Source organism: Periplaneta americana, chromosome 2 (genome assembly GCF_040183065.1).
Source record: "Periplaneta americana isolate PAMFEO1 chromosome 2, P.americana_PAMFEO1_priV1, whole genome shotgun sequence".
Taxonomy (NCBI): domain Eukaryota; kingdom Metazoa; phylum Arthropoda; class Insecta; order Blattodea; family Blattidae; genus Periplaneta; species Periplaneta americana.
In genome coordinates, this window is record NC_091118.1 from 12,570,539 (window position 1) to 12,588,975 (window position 18,437).

Here is an 18,437-nt window from a genome sequence, read left to right on the forward strand (position 1 = left end):
CTCTTTATTTACTTTTACGATGCGTAATTTACACGCACTTGCTGTTAATATGACGTAGGTGCGAACAAATGAACACAATTTTATAGATGAAGAAATGCTATTTTCACTTCCAAAAATAATTGTACTTTTATTTGCAATAGATAGTCGCTGGAGCAGTAAAATCAACACCAATAACTGTCATTCAAATTATTAGAGAAATGATCCTACTTTATATGAAATTAATACGAATGGCAGTTGATAATTACTGGACAAGCTGCAACCAACACAGAGGAAATTTAATAACACTGCCTGGGCTAATCGAAAAGTAAATTTATACGAAATGATTATAATCATCATCGTCACCATCATTAGCATCATCATCAGCAGGCTTCGAGACTTTGGACCCGATACAATAAGTTTACTGTGCATGCACTATAGGTTGCTGACTCGCTGCAGGTAGATAGAGATGTGTTGAGGTAACAACGTTGCTATTTAGAGTAGAGTACGGTAGTATGGGAAAACACCCATATGTACATTCTGAGGGTAAATATACATTACACAATGATAATGTCAAAAGAATGTGAAAAGCATTTATTCTCCTGTCTTTTATAAGCATTTGTGTTTAATTATACACAGTGTTAATGGTGGAAATAAACATGTAGCAATTTTAATTTCTTCATTTATCCTATTGGTCGTCTTTAGGAAGTGCAGTTACAGTACCGAATTGCAATGTACTACAAGATACATTCTCAGTGTCTCGAACGTAAATCTTCTTCGGTTATCTGCCAAAGTTTGTACTGTAGAAAGATGCGCTCTACGTCACATGACGTGATAGGAGCAAAACGAAAAAACCTAACATCATTGCAGTCTCTAAGAGACAGTCCTTTATTCTCGGGTGACTCTATGTCCACTAATTTGCTGTTTATGTTACACAATGTTCCATATCCGTTATTTTTACATAAAATTGATTTCCACTTCTGTTTTACACGTTCAGTAACCGGTGTACTTGGTGTCTCATTAATTCTCTGCATCATTTTCTAAATTAATCTGAGGGCTTCCGGCATCTCTTGCTCTGACTTTTCTAACCGTGTAATAGTTTCAGACACAGTTTGTATGAAAACCAAATTATTCGCCAGAACCTTCAAATCCAGAGAGTTTCCTTTGCGTATTTGTTGTCATTCATTCTACAGTACCCCCACCCACTGTACGCTTTACCACTATACTCAGTACGTCGTTATGCGGATTTCCCACTGAACTGATCTATTGGGTCCGAAGTCTCGAAGCCTGATCATCAGCCATACAACTCATAGTCCCAAAAGTTTTCAGCCCATGTCTTCATTAGACGTCCACTTGATTTCCTGCCTCTAGGTTGGTAATGCAGGATTGCACGAGGGATTCTAGTCCTAGACATATGCCTCACATCCTGACGTCAGTTATCTTGATAGTGACATATGTCTGCTAGTATAGAGTTCATTTCAAGTATGACTGATCCAAATAGCTGTACGTAACGATCCCAACAATAGGTTTTTTCTCTTCTCTCCTTCCTTCCTTCCACCTGAAGACGAAGGGAGAACCACCCTTCGAAACGTTGTGTGTCTTAATTTTTTGATTATGACAACCAGCAATGGAAAAAGTCCAAACCCCTCACCTAAGCATTAACAATCCACCATTGCTTTCCAACTCCTCATTTAGATCAGCGTGTACTTAACTTACAAATGGCTTTTAGAGAACCTGGCCTGCCTCAAATCCATTTTAGTTCATTTTGAATCTTGCGTATACTACTTTTAACACTTGAATATAATTAATTGATTAACTAGTGGAATTACTCGTGTTAATTATGTAAACACAAACTACACCAATACATAAACAAATTACACCCAAAACTTCAATACACACTAGAACTTGAAAACAACAACTCCATAAATTTCCTAGACATCACCATAACAAAAATCGACAACAAACACACCTACAAAATATACAGAATACCAACCATCACCACCACACCCATACACAACACATCTAATCACCCCATACAACACAAACATGCTGCATTCAGGACAATGGTACACAGATTACTCAACATACCCATGAGCCAACAACAGTACAATGAAGAAGTGAACACAATCAAATACATAGCACAAGAAAACGGATACAATCCAAACATAATAGACAACATCATAAGGAAGACAAAACAAAAACTCAACAAACACAAAAACACGCAAAACACAACACAAACACAAGAACACAAAAAATACATCACACTAACATATGAAAACAAAAGCGCATATAAGATCGCATCTTCATTCAGAAAACAGAAATACAACATAACATACACAACAGAAAACACACTACAAAGACATCTCAACACACAAACAAATAAATACAACCACACAGGTGTATACAAACTGACATGTAATAATTGCGATAAGTTCTACATAGGACTGACAGGCAGATCATTCCAACATGCTACAAAGAACACATTAAAGCAATAACCAGAGGACACAATAGGTCTACATCTACATACGCCGATCACATAACCAATGCTACTCACACATACAATAACATAAATGCGGACATGGAAATCCTACACATACAACCCAAGAACCAAAAACTCAACACACTAGAACAATACGAAATATACAAACACACTAAAACACACCCCGATAAAATTCTCAACACACAAATCAATTTCAGTACACTCACACACACACACACACACACACTATTTGACTCCACTCTTCAACACCTTTCAACAATCAAACCCACCCACATAACAGGCAGAGAAGTTCGAGATGACGCCGTGATCTAGTAGGCTCTGAGGATGGTGCGTGAAGCACTGAAACAGCTGTAAGCCGCACAAATTTTACATAATTAACACGAGTAAGTCCACTAGTTAATAAATTAATTCCATTTTAGTATTATCCTCCCATCTACATCTCGGCCTTCCCAAAAGTATTTTTCCCTCAGGCTCAGTTCTCACAACTAACACTCTATACGCCTTTCTGAATTCACCCATAGGCCATAGGGTAATTTGAATAGCTGGGTAATTTGGATAATGTTAAACGTTTGCAAGTGTTGCTGGGAGATTCGTGTCGCCACCTTATGATAGAAATAGTGTGCAGGCTGTGTACAGCATAATGGTACAAGTTAGCGGAGAAATCAGTGAATTCAAGGTCTGTGTAGTCATTTGTCTTGATCTAGGTAGAATGTGAACGCTAGTTGTTTCTGTGATTTATAAGTATGTGTTCTCTTGTTTTAAGCTTTTGTGAAATTAAGGTTTAAACAATGAGTTTAACATAACCTGACCATGTTACCTGCATGCATTAGCTATCGCCTCGTTGAACAGTGGCGCATTCTGTTGCATAGTTTTTGTATCATTTTACGATAACTTTTTATTGACGCGCGAGGAAATTTGAATATATTTCAGGGGGGCAATTTGATACAATATTAAACACTAATATTTAATTATACATAATTGTAAGAAATTTCCATTATTTCAGAAGAAGATAGCCTACATTATTTGAAAAATTACGCTCGAAGCAGCGGAGTAGAGAGAGAAGGGTGGCTGACAATATGGTGTCCGTTATAGGATCTGCACAGATATTTCATGTCTCATACATAGGTTTGTATAGAAAAGTAGCCTACAATAAAAAAGAAGGTGAGATGAATGTAGTATCGCCTGGAATGTTACCCTGATGTCTTTCATTACAAGCATATGATATCGACTCGAACATCGACCAGAAATTCAAATTCGCAATGTTGATGGTTTGAGTAGCTATCCAGATGCTACAACTGCGATTCCGCAGATTATTGCTTTCTTGGAAGATCCGTCTATTTTCCAACACCATCATCTGATATAGCTACAGAAACTGCCAAGCATGACATTCTTTCAAGAGTCCATAGTCCTGCTTATGTACAAGATGACTGGCCCAGAGCAAAGCTTGAGTCATTATTTCGTAGACATTTGGAACTGTCAGTACAAGATATTGTCTGTTATGGGGCTCAAGATTAGTTCTCCCCTCCCCACCGCCCAGTCTTCAAAAATAGAGTAGGTACTAAATTGCTCCATAACGGCCATCCAGAAATTTTCAATATGAAAAGTTTAGGTCGTAGCTAATATGTTTGGTGGCTGGTTTTGGTGCATCAGCTGAGAGTATTGTTAAAACCTGTGCAGTTTGTCAGCTGCCACGTCCAAAGCTGCCTAAGCAAACTGGCTCATCGTGGGGGAAAAGAATCCAAATTATATATTTGACTGATAATGGATTGGCTGGGCCGTTCCACAAACAAAACTTCCTAGTTTTAGTGGATACTTTTTCAAGATGGTTGGAACTTGTGCGGCTTAACTCTACAAATTCCCAAACTGTTATTGTGTCACTCAGACGCATTTTAAACACGCATGGATTGCCATCAACGGTAGTCACTGGTTATGGCACACAATTTACTTCAATGGAATTCAATACGTTCCTACAACGGAATGGAATTAAACATGTCACTCGAGCCCCGTACAATTCCTCTTCTAATGGATCAGTCGAACATCAAGTTCCTGAAGTGCAGAACTCGTTGAGGAGGCTCTATCGGTCGTGGGAAGTTCGATTATCAAGATTCTTGCTGAGGCAACACACTGCCACGAATGTCAATGGATCTACACCAGGGGAGCTGCTTATGGGAAGGATCAGATCAAACCAAATGGTTTCCATAATAATAATAATAATAATAATAATAATAATAATAATAATAATAATAATAATAATAGTAATGATAATAATAGTAATAACAATAATACTAATTTCACTTATTTTATTTATTTATTTTATTCAGAATATTAACGTGCAAAACAACAGCACAAGGCCAATTACAGCTCAGCACAAGATACAAAACAAAACAAGAAATGATGATGAGAATGAATGATAGAAAATGGCAGTGAGATGAAATACAATCAATGTAATAGCCAACATTAATCATTGACCAAATGCAACATAATAAATAGCACAAAATATTATTAAAATTAGCACAGAGAGATAATTAAAATAATGGCAATTAAATAAAATGAATTAATGAAATCATATAAATGAAGACTGGAATCATATAAGCAGTATTGTAAAAATATGCAAATGACGAGAATAGTATGATACATATCTAACAAATGGCATAAATAATAAAACTGACATAAAACTCGAAAAGTATATACTACACATTAAATGGATCCAAGTTCGATCCATGCAAATTAGCATATTTAATACATCTGCAGATAATAATAGTAATAATAATAATAATAATAATAATAATAATAATAATAATAATAATAATAATTGTATTAATAATAATAATGGTAATAATAATAGTAATAATAATAGTAGTAGTAATAATAATAGTAATAATAATAATATTAATAATAATATTATTAATAATAATAGTAATAATAATAATAATAATAATAAATTACTAGTAATAGTATTGACGAGCTTTCAGTGGAGTGTCAAGCTGCTTCACAAAGGGTTGAATAATTATGAATAGTGGGAAGATTATGCACATTACGCTTAACATACAGAAGGCAGTCGAGAATAAACATTGACGGTAACGTAAGTGTTATGCTCTGACCTGGATTCCAACCCACGACCGGGGCTTGCACATAGTATTGATTTACAATTATCAATATCATGCGTAGAAAACTCCATGTTTGTGTTGTTTTCCGTGGTTACCATGGAGCTATTGATCAAATATTAATGAATGTGTGGAAAAGTGGCACATGGGCAGTATTATATTTCTCTGTTGTGAGGTAAACATTCTGAGAAATGAGGGCGACAAGCGAGCCATACACGAACACTACGATGGCTTTCCTCCCCATACATGCTAATCACATGAGATTTGAGGCTTTCGAATTCGAGTTCAGCTGCCTCTAATAAACCTCAGCACAGGTTGGTAACCCGAAAATATTCCCTAGAAAGGAGTCACTGATGTTTCTAGTAGCCAGAGACATTGCCAGTCCTGGTGTTTGTGTTACGACCAGCTTGACAAAACGTGTATCAGCTCTGCCAGAGGTGACATCTGCATGTCATTCCGTCTGTACCGGTATCTATGTTGTTTGCTTTCGTCACAATTTGCTGGAGAGCAACTTCTTGTTTCCATGGTTAGCTACCCAAGCTGCTCATTTCCAGAACAGATGAAGGCGAACTGACTAGTGACATCTGACCCGCTTTTAGCTAACAATTGTTATTTAAAGAATTATGGTCACCATACGTCAAGTTATAATTGGTAAACATGTGGACCGTGTACCCACTGATACGTTATCGTAAGTCACAGTCTATATCAACATCCGTTAGCACTTATTTTCTACTTTCCTTCACATTTATTTGCATTTCTGTCTTCCTCCGTGACATGTTTCACTGTTCATCCAGCCAGGGATTCAGTTGCGTCACAGACTTAATGTCTTATTTATTGATCATGCTCCAAAGCCTCCTAGAGCAATCACGTGACCTTGCGTTGTGGGCTGTGGTTGGGAATCCCGTAGCTGTTTGCTGCATTGCGGGCTTGGCTGTTGAAGTATTTGCCAGCTTCTTTGCTATCCAGTGTTTGTAACGCATCTTATTGTATTTCATAGTAAGTGGGGTTGATATTGGTAAGTTATGTATCCTGCAACAATTCTAGCATTCCTTATTGAAACAATAGTTGCAAGGTAAACTTTATTATCCTTCTTTCTTACATTTTGTATAGTTACCATATCTCTTTACCACAGTGACGTGTTACAAACCAGGTCTGTAGAGTGCTCAGTCAAACGCCACAAATCTGCCTCATTTCCTATTATTCACGATTAGGCCTAGATGTAGCCTAAGCATTCAAAGTTGATAGTTTCCTCATTTCAGATAATATTTGAAGATTTTTGAGTTCATTAAAGATAGCACACTTACTATATTTTTTTTCTGTGAGATTCATATTCTGTCAATAAACGATCAACCAATGCTATCAGTAATTTGTCGGCAGACCGTTGCACGCTTTCAGTAACATAGAAGAGGAAGCAGTCTGGATTTGTAAACGAAATATACTGTATCATATCTCGTTCACTTATAATTTATTCAGTTTAAGTATAGCGTACGTGTAAATATGTTCTCATGAAAGCTGTGTGTGTGATGCAGTGAATTCTGGTTCCAGTTTCCTGATTCGTCAGTTTCGTTGCCTTGGCAGCTTCAGCATTCCCTGCGCACTTCTTTCCAGTCTTGTAACTCTCCACGTTTCCTTGCAGAGTAAGTATAAATATCAGTGCTGAAGTCGTATTTTAAACCAGCGTTTCTCAAACTTTTTGAAGTGGGGACCACTTTTTTAATTCAGAACAGTTCCGCGGACCACCTTACTCTTGTTCCCTTCGAAAGCAAATTTATCATTTTTGTAGCATATTTTAATACCGTTTTATTTATATTTTAAAATAGAATTAATTAATTAAAATAAATTTATAATTCAATTAATTGTATATTAGTATTAAGTAATTAAGTTTATGTTAATAGAAGAAAATTCATTTTCGTTTTTTTTAAATAATCCAAGCCTATTAGAGTTTGGATAATCTTTAACTTATTAACTAAAAAAAAATGTTGGTACTCAAATTAATGAGATGGATGAGCTTGCCGATTCTTTCACAGTTCTATATTTGGACGTCTAGATATTTCATTAATGGCACTATAATTAATATATTTCTTCACACACAGCTTCTGAACTATTAGCACTGCCTAAATGAATCGCATCATCACGCTCCTTTCTTTTCAAACATCGGATCGAAGCCAGTTTTTCATTGTGTATAACGGGCACTGTTTAACAGAGACATGGACAACTACTAGCGTGTACCACATAAGAAGGATTTCAAACAAGTAAGTGCTCACAGGCAAGAAACGAATCGACAATGCACAGAATCTGTTTTAAGTTACTTGTGATTGGCCACGAAAAAAAATATTTAGAAAGTATTGTAATTTGAATTTCTGGATCTGATTCGCCCGGATTTTAAAATAGGCGGAGTGTAAAATTTCTTATATCGTTATCTGGAAAAAAAAAAAAAAAAAAAAAAAAAAAAAAAAAAAAAAAAAAAAAAAAAAAAAAAAAAAAGAGATATAAAAAGAAATAACGCAGAAACAAGTAAAGATGCAATTTGGCACGTTCTATTTTGGTGTACGACGTACAGCATGTCACCATTTCCCATATCAATGTGCAGACTGGGTGTCGGAAAAACTATTAAGAAAGTCATAAATACGTGAAAAGATTCAGTAAGTTACTTTGGTCCTCTGCTATGAATTCGGGTGGACCCTGGCTAGGTTACAGGTGCGGCGCCAAATGTGCAGGAAAAGATGGCGAGAAACACCACGTTCATAGTGCTTTAAATCCCTCTTTTGTTGCTGAGAGTAGAGTGGGAAGTCGATAGACGGGTAGGGTAATAAATTTCATAAAATGTCAGTACTTGGATTAAAATTGAAAGGCGATTGCCATGTGTCATTTACAAATTCAGAGATTTGCAGCTAGTGTGATATGCAATTCGTTTGAATTTTATTTTTTCTTCTGTCTTTTTCGAAGGACCACAAGGTCAGACCTCGAGGACCACAGGTGGTCCGCGGACCATAGTTTTAGAAACGTTGTTTTAAGCTACTGTGAGGATTTTCCTTAATATACAGATATAATTCTAAGCCTAATACATGGACTAAGTGTGATGAAACAAATTTAGACATAGTCTGTAGATTGCATTGTCATAATAGTTATAGTTCCACTATATTCATTATTTTATAGTTTTTTTCTAATTTGCAGATATACAATAGTGTTTGCATTTCAATAATGGATTTCAGTTTTCTTGTATCATAATTCTTTCACTAAAAGATAATCGACTGGATTTTGCTGATTTTGTCGCAGTTGTTGCCTGGTTCTTCTTGGAGTAAGGCATTTAATGTATTAGACATAATATATCGACTATTATTATTATTATTATTATTATTATTATTATTATTATTATTATTATTATTACACCGTACATAGAACAAATTGAAATTCTCAACTAATAATATTTCCAATTATTTATTAACAAACTATTGTTGAAGTTTATTTATGCGCCTACTAGTGGTAGTTTTTATAAACTAAATTTTCTTTTAATAACTATTCTGCATAAAAAGTTGATGTGTTAAAATCTATTAAATGTATTGTAGTGGACATGATTTTTAATTCGTAGAAGAGCTTGTCAATGACATCCGACTTCCTTCGAGTCATTGTAAACTGCAGCTGATTTCATCAGTGCTTATAACAACTTTCCTTTCAATTAACCCAGAGCTGGGCACCAAGAGCGAATTCTACTCTCTCACGGGGAGCCATGTGACTTCTCTTCAACCCCTTTCTTCCCCACCGAACACCGCGCAGCGTTCATGCCGTGATGGATCAATATTAAGCGTCCCAGTTTAGAGTTTGGATTCGCTCCTGGTGCCCAGCCCTGAATTAATCAATGCTGTTGAACTCACCGGGTATCGAAACTGGTGAATATGAAGAATTGCAGCTGTCAGGTTTGTGATTGCTTGCCCTGTGTAGCGCTTGGTGGGCGACAGGGGTGCAATAAGAAGTTAACAGAAAATCAACAATGTTGGCACATTTTACAATGCCTAACGGGCTTGCCAATAGATCAAACATAATGCAAATGAAGACGATGCCCTCTCACATAGGCTTAATCTAATTAAGAGTAGAAAACTGTGTATTAAAACACATATTTACTTTAAGATTTTAGTTAATTTCACATTACGTGACGTGGATTTTCAAATACTGATTTGAACTATCCAAATTAGCTTTATGATTATTGTACAGACCGTGTCGAACGGGACGGTACCGCTATTTTACAAAGTCCCGGTAATACAAGGACATCATTTTACTTTTACTAACATTTCTGATATTAACCTGGCTATACCTTTGGATCAACGGTTGCTACCCCTTTCCACGACTGGAGTTCGATGGCGTAATATACAAACAAATCACTTTACTAATTATAGGAGGGAATAAAAGTAGTTCATCCATTTACGTAAAATAGGAAATATCACACTTTTGAGTTTGATAATTTTAATTAGGTTTTTGTTTAATCAGAATACAGTAAAGTATTAACAATAGCCCTAGGCCTAAGTGTTTTTATACTCACGAACTGAACTGTCCATGTGGACGTATTCATTATGCAGTGTATATTATACTGTCTACAGCACATTAGCGTACACTATAGAGCAGACGTCTCAATAGGGCCTTCTCAGAGCACTTCCTCCTCTTTCTCTTTTTCAATGTAAGAGTGGAACAAGATGCAGGATCAGTTCGTGTATCTCCGGATGACGTCATTGACCGCGACGTTTGAGTAGACATCTGCAACCGCTACGATATAACAGTCAGTCATTGTGTCCATCTCCGAGGAAAGAATGTTCTTATTACCGCAAATGTATGAAGAAATAAAAGCTTTCATAGGGAAAGCGAAATTGTGGGAGACGCAAGTTTCAGTGGGTAAATGTTACCACTTTATTAATCTAAAATTGTTACCTGATTTGAATCAAGACCACTGTAACAAATATAATGAAATACTGAAGGACTTGAGAAAAGAATTTCAGACCAGATTTAAGATTTGAATAGTTCTAATTTAAAATAATTGCTTGTGAATTTCTAAGGTGTTTAGGTCATTTTTAATTATTGAAAACATTACGAAATATATTATTTAACTATTATTGTAATTAATATATTAATATTAGCGTAACGTAAGAATACTTACTTTAATAACCAACAAGTTTAATTGTAATTTTATTATTATTATTTAATTGAATTTTACTTTATTAAATAGTCCACATCTGTGGAGTAACGGTCAGCGCGTCTGGCCGCGAAACCAGGTGGCCCGGGTTCGAATCCCGGTTGGGGCAAGTTACCTTGTTGAGGTTTTTTCCGGGGTTTTCCCTCAACCCAATACTAGTAAATGCTGGGTAACTTTCGGCGCTGGACCCATTTTACCGGCATTATCACCTTCATATCATCCAGACGCTAAATAACTTAGATGTTGATACAGCGTCGTAAAATAACCCAATTAAAAATATTTTATTAAATATAGTATAAACTCAAAAAAAGAGCGATACCAAAAACTTTTCCTAGAAATGAAATATTGTTATTGTTTGGTCAACTGTCCGAAGACAGGTCTGAACCTCACAAGTGATACCAACAAGGCACTACTTATGAGTCAACTAGGCCAGGAGATAATGGAGTAAAGTGGCAGGTTCCTTGTGCTTAAATAATTACGTAACATGTATGGTTCTTCATGCTTCAGATGTCTTCTTTTTACTCATTGATAGTATATAATTAGAAAATAAATGTATTATTATTATTATTATTATTATTATTATTATTATTATTATTATTACTGCAAACTACTTAAGAAATTCCTTCCGAAAACAACCGTCTATTGTGACAGTACAACTCAAAAGTGCAGCTTTGTGGCATTTCTCCCGCGACAGTTACAACTTAGCTCGCTCATGCGTGTGACATGAATCAACGATCGGCTATCTTCGGGTACCGCGCTTATCTCTTCAGCTGACTATGTTATCTAGACTCGCTCTCTGTAACAACTTTTATGCGTTGGCCTTGAGACACCTGATATAGAGAATGAAGTTAAATTGAAAAATAATCATAATATGGATATTTAAACACATTTTTCAAAATGGTGGCGGTTCATTTCGATACAGGCTTCAGTTCTAATGTGTGTAATTCCAATTACCAGTTTCGTCCTTCGTACTGGTAACTCATGTTGAAATAATTCTGTAGGCCTACCTACTCTGTAAAAGAGTACCTTACGTACTGTACATTCAATCTTCACTTCTGCTCGATCCGAAAAGATAAAATTACTCAGACATGCTATCTACTGTCCGTCCAAGTGGTTATGTCGTAGGATCGAAGAAAGGAGGGAAATCACGTGATAGTTAATTACTTAACGAGGCCCTTTTATTTAAGTTATTTTAAACAGTTGTATGGGTATAATATTACGTAACTCCAATTCCTAACAGAAATTAATGTTCTCAGAAAAGAGCTAAGACAGTCCAGCCACTAGCCTTTACAGAGAGGCGAATAGAAACTGGTGGGGAAAACCGGGATGCGACGTAGGCAAATGGACGATAGTACCTGTGCGAAAATGATGGAATATTGAAAGTTCTTTCGTCATTGGAAAACGCGAACATATTTTTGGAACGTACTGTGAAGGTAAGGCTACTATGACTGTATATGCAGTCTTGGATCTGTGTGGAGGACGGTTGAACTTCATTAGTAGAAGGGGTGAGAGTGAACTACATTAAAAAACTCAGGTACAATAAAAATTAAAGTAAAAATGAAATGATATCCCTGTACAATCGTTTTATTAAAAATAGCACTTAAGTTATTATAACAACTTTTAAGGTTAAAATATGCTTAAATATTGGTCAATTATAACCTAAATTCAGTGATATTTTATGTATTAATTGATACACATTTCGTTAATAATTCAGAAATGCCTGAATTTTCAGAATTTTTGTGGTGTAGTAGAGTTTATTCTCTGTCTGCCAGGAAGAAAAACATCCGTACGAAGGAGTATTTTCTATTACGAATATGATAAAATGATCAAAAGAGAAATTCCTATCAAGCAGCGTTGAAAGAATTAGAGCTAGCCTATGCTAACTGTAAGACAAAATTGTGACATGGAGTGTGTTAGGTTTTATGACAAGATGCTGAAAGATCGAAATTCGTAACAAAGTAAGATGATCTGGAAAATACTCAAGATAATGATCGTGGCGAAATGAAGGCCACGCTGTATATGAACCCAGTGTGTCCTGTCAGGATTGCCGATTTCAAGTTAAAATAATGAATCCTACAATGTCTTTAATTGAATAGCAGCCTAGAAGAAGGTTGTAACCCTCATTTCTCATGTCGCCCTCGGTAGCGCAGTTGGTATAGCGCTGGATTTCTATGCTCGGGGTTGCGGGTGCGATACCGGCCGATGGCATTTAATTGTGTTTATGCTCGACCATGCCGAAATGTACAAATTATACACCTGGTAGCAGTCCTTTAATGCATGTCATTAAAGTACACCTACTCATTAAAGCACAGGTCTTCAGCCAATGATAACTCAGCTTATATGTGTTCAGCCAATGAGAAGTCAGCTTTGTACCTTTATAAAACCGCAAGTATCGATTATTCTCGGATATGCAATCGAAAGAGAATTAGCGAAAAGTCACGGAGGCTGAAATCCAATACTGTCGCAGAAGGTTATGTTCTGTTACTATAATAATTAGCATTAATTGTAAATAATATTCAAATAAATTCAATTTGTCATCTCGTTTTTCAATGTCGAATTCAATAATCAAGGTTATAATATTATAATATTATCAAGTTTAACGGGACTACATCAAGGTCAATGACATTATTATTCCTCGGAAAAAATCAATACTTTCGCGTCTGTGCACATCTCACAATTCACGACCTAGAACAAGATCACTTCCGATCTTGTCAGATACAAATAAAATGTATACATCTGAATACCGGTAATTTCAAGTTAGAAATATGGTCGAGCAGAAAAAGTCGTATGAAACTCGCCTATAATGGTAATTAAGAAGCTCGTATGAAAATTATGATACTCGCTTGCGCTCGTTTCATAAACATCCATACTCGCTTCTTAATTACTATCATTATAGGCTCGTTGCATAATGTACTATTAAATGCGACAGGCTCATGTCAGTAGATTTACTGACATGTAAAGAACTCTTGTGGCATAAAAATTTCGGCATTCCAACGATGCTGATATAACCTCTGCAGTTGCGAGCGTCGTTAAATAAACCATAATATACTGTATTTAATTTCTCATAAGTTGACTTTTTCATGAATAATGGTTGTTAATGATGGGCTATGTGTAATGCTTGTGCTCGTGTTAAAATCAGCACACATGTCTGACTGTCAGCCTTGCTCCAAAAAATTAAAAGTATGTACAGTACTAAGTTATGTGCTTTTCCTCATTTTTGAAGAATTTCGCATTTGCTGGTTACAACCTTATTCTGGGCGGCTATTCAATTTTTGTAAAGTAAGGATGCACTGGAATTCCATTAATATTATTTCTATATTGTAATCCAATTATTATGCAGAAGGATTTTATTAGGCAAAATATTTTAATCTCCTTTTTTTCTTAAGAATATAAGCTTTTATACAACCTTTCATAATAGCTTTTTATCATTTATTTCCAGTTATATTTGATTTCGTGTTGTATTATTTTATTCCGATTTTTATCATTTTATCGTTTTCCATTATTTCATTTCTTTTTTTTAACATTTGATTTTGTTTTTAAATTTTTGTTCTTCATTATTTTATTAGGTTTTTTTTCTTTCGTTTTTCCATCATTGCATTTCTTTCCTTATTATTTAGATTTCGCATTTTATTATTTTATTGCGTTTCTATTAAATTATATCGTTTTTAATACTACATTTACTTTTTAATTACGATCTTTGTCATTTTTTTTCGTATTCTCCTAGGCCTATTTTCTGTCGGTCTTTATTATTTCAGTTCGGTTTTTATTACTGTGTTCAGTTTTTTATTACTTTCTTTTTCTTGCATTATTTTACTTCGTTTTTTAATATTTTATTTTTGTCCTATTATTTTATTTCGTTTTTTAACATTTTGTTTTTGTCCTATTATGTCCTTTGAGACCGGTAGAAATTTTTTTTTTTACTTTTAATTTTTTTTAATTAAAAGCTCCAGGTTAACTTTGACCTTTGATTTTACAAAAGTATGATTATACAAATTGAAATATAAATAGGTTATGCTGAAGAACATTTATTAATAAGACCGTCAAAGACGGAGGTATTTGTTTAATTTATGTTATGTCTCTTAGTAAAGGGTTGGCATGAAGAAGTAGCTTATTCCTGTATGTAGTCTGTAGATCATGAATATGAGCAACCAGGGAGGGTATATGAAGTTCACTGTAGAGTTTGACATTGTTCGTGAGGTAGTGTGCACCAGTGATTGTTCTGCAGACAGCTCTTGTAAGATAAATGTTTGTCTAGAATCATTCAGAAAATTATTTTAAATGTAAGTTCAAATTCCGAAATTTTTTTCATTATACGCAAGAAATATTTTTGTGTTATGTTTTTTGTGTTTTATACTATGTAACATCCTTTTTGTATCCAGTACACATTTTTTCAAGTATTACGATAAATTTTGAATCCCTAGTGTGTTATAATTTTATCAGTAGCAGTGATAAATTAAAAGAAAAAGTTTTTTCGTAAAAAATTCAATTCACTTTCCCCGGAAAATAGTACGTGATGGGGAAATTTGGATTTTAAATTCAGATTTAGGATACACATATTAGTAATATTCACCTATTTTTATTTCGGAGCAAGACAAGAGGTAAAAATTAAATACTGAATCAGTGTTTTAGATGGTATGAGATAGTTCAAATTGTTATTATTTTTTTAATTCTTATTGGATTTTGATGCAGTATCGGACTTCATGGCTCCCTGACTGCACTATGATGTTGTTGTTCCTTGTGTTGTTAGTTCACAGAATCTCTTCTTCGCACAAATTCGAAGACGTCGATGTCCTTGAAAATGTTTGGAAATTTGTTTGTACTTCCTTACACAGTATCGCAAGACCACCAGTGAAATTATACGGCGTTCTGTGCAGTCTGAAGTCCTCTACATTATAGTCCCCAATTCTTTTAATGAAATAATTTGGGCTTCTTTGAAGTCGACTGTAAAACTTCCTTATAATTTTGATAAGAACTTCACGTATATATGGCATAGTGAGTTCTTAATGTATTTGAGATGTTCTAGTAAACCAGTCAGACTCATGAATCAGTATAGAGCTTTGTTTTGTGCAACCTGTAGTGGTTTAAAAGCAATGCTGTTCAAATAGCTCCAGGAAGGTGCAGCATTGTTATTCTTGTGGATCTGGAGTATTTTGCCCCTCTGGCAGCAGATGTCTCTGGTTCATGGCACTGTACTGCCATCTATTACAGGAACATTGAACGATGTGGTGTGAGAGTCCGCCATCTCGTGGAAGTAAAAAAGCCGATGCTCGTCTATTTATATCTATATTGCCAATATAAAGGCAGATAATAATAGATATAAAACATTATCACTTATAGCGTCTCCTGTAACATTTTAATGCCTTGCACTTTTGATTAGTGAAAAATAATCGCGTTTCAGTCTTTCCACTTATCTAGTTTTCTTCCATTTCATCTTTATCGAAATTACTTTACACTATTAGCGTTGGCAGCATTGTATCTAAGTTTTGTGGATACGTGGCAATTGTGTAACCAAGACGGAAGTTTATGTTATTCCTTCTCGAATAGATATAGTTATATTTTCTTTGTGACATTTTATTTGTCGCTTGTGTTTTCCAATAATACGTGGATTGTTTGATATCATATAAATAATTAGTTAAACCGTTTTGTTTTAGTAGTTACTGTATTTTGTATCTTCCTAACCTTCCAAGTAAGTATTTGGTCGATCTTAATATCAACTATTCCTGCTGTTTTCAGAGAAAATATTTCTTGGAATATAAGATTGAAGTGTACGAAATAATATTTAACATTTACTTGCATTGTAACGTTAAAGGCAGTGACACAGCCAGAATTTTAATTAGGGATTGAGGAGAGGGTGCTAATATGAGAAACATGCTTCCAAGAACACGACACTGCTTAAATCACGGCCGTTTACAGCCTATACTGTGAATCAAACTTCCTTAGGCCTATTTGATTGCCATGACAGGATATTGCTAATACACACAATAAAGCCAAGAAGGTAATTTATTAGGAGACGTCGTTGCATATAGACCACTTTTACACTAAACCGAACCTTACTGTATACAACGTATACTAAAACACTAACCTAACCTAACGTAACCTGTTACGGATTAAGGTAAAGGTAGGTTAGTTTAGGGTTTTAGTATATCTTGTAAAAACAAATTTATGTTCAGTGTAAAAGTGGTCTATATGCAACGACGTCTCCTAGCAAATTACCCCGCTGGTTATATAATATCGTGAATATTACCCATGAATTGAAAAAACAAAAGCTTCATTATCCAAACCACCACTCTCCGTGGTTGCGCCAATGGGTAAACGCGAAACAGTTTTTGAATAAATATTTCTGTGTTGATTTCTGCAGAAAAAAAAACCTTAAGCTAGGACTACACCAAAGAAGGCACATTTTTTATTTCATTACCTTATGTGAGATGTTTATATAGTGATTAAATACGTGGTTTTAGTTTGCAGCCACAATTAGGCTACTTTCAACATAAAATTCGTTTCATACATAGGCCTGTTTCCCTATTTATATCCTATTGTAATGCACTGTTTTAGCCCTCCTCCTCTCTTGTTATAGTTACTAATATAATATGCGAGGGGTCCAGGACGAATTACTAGGAAAGTGGTCATTTTTCGTATTGTATCCTGGACCTCTCGAGTGTTACATTTGTAAGAAATAGGAGGGGGGGAAAGCTAGACAGTGCGTTAGAATATATAAAGGTAATTTCCTAGGAGACGTCGTTGGATTAGACCACTTTTACACTAAACCTAACCTTAGTGTATACGACGTATACTAAAACATTAACCAAACCTAACGTAACCTGTCACAGATTAAGGAAAAGGTTAGGATAGGTTAGTTTAGGGTTTTAGTATATCCTGCGAAAACAAATTTTAGGTTTAGTGTAAAAGTGGTCTATATGCAACGACGTCTCCTAGCAAATTACCAATATAAGTTACAGGTAAGTGTCAACTATTTGTATGGTGAAAATATTTGTGGCTGCAAATTAAAACCACGTGTTTTTCACTATATACGTCACACAGAAGCCAACGAAGGAAAGAAAAATAGTAACTTATAAGGTGTAACTTTCAAATGTTAAAAAAAAAACGAATTCTATATAATACCATGGAAAACAAAGTAGATGTAGCACATGGCGCCTACCGATATTTTATAGTTAGCTAATGTAAGTTGCCAATATTCCCAGATAAAACATATATTTTACTAACACATACTAAATAGAAAATAATATGAAATCAAACTGTATTTCAATTTGCCGTCTCATTCTGCATTGCATTCGCAGTATACTGCAGATTGTAATTTCTTAAGCATTTTCTCTCTCTCTCTGCAGCCTGAGGTTTATTGTGCTTATCACTTCTATTCTGTGAATGATTGGGTAGCCAAATGGCTGTGCTCTTGTACAAGTACAGCATGCTGTATCATGAACAACCAGTCTGAGTTGTGGATTATGAAGATGATATGTGAATTACTAAGAATTGATTGTCCGCTGTTGCATTGCACAATTACCGTCAGTTTTCTGTTATTTAATTTCCAGGAGGAATATCCAATGAATCTAGAACATCACACAATTCTTTGAAAAATTCTGATGAGTTACTGTGACTTGTTACAGTTTGTGGTAATGTTACTGACTGTGCTGATGATTTCTTTTTACCTTCATTCTCGATA

General features: G+C 35.0%; 2 protein-coding genes across 4 annotated transcripts in view; both read left to right on the plus strand.

Moving 5' to 3' along the window:
• The window catches only part of LOC138713461 (golgin subfamily A member 6-like protein 22), a 76,540-nt gene that overhangs the window by 3,459 nt on the left and 54,644 nt on the right, over positions 1-18,437 (plus strand). The window contains exon 1 of one of the 3 annotated variants that reach the window (XM_069845642.1): positions 15,656-16,445. The exons of 1 other annotated variant lie outside the window; for it this stretch is intronic. The gene's annotated coding sequence lies outside the window, so the exon portion shown is untranslated. Of the gene's footprint in view, positions 1-15,655; positions 16,446-18,437 lie in introns of those variants that run through there. One more of the 3 variants, XM_069845633.1, reaches the window with a different exon arrangement.
• The window catches only part of LOC138713749 (ankyrin repeat and death domain-containing protein 1A-like), a 97,513-nt gene continuing 86,185 nt past the window's right edge, over positions 7,110-18,437 (plus strand). Inside the window, exon 1 of the mRNA XM_069846130.1 lies at positions 7,110-7,217. The gene's annotated coding sequence lies outside the window, so the exon portion shown is untranslated. The remainder of the gene's footprint in view (positions 7,218-18,437) is intronic.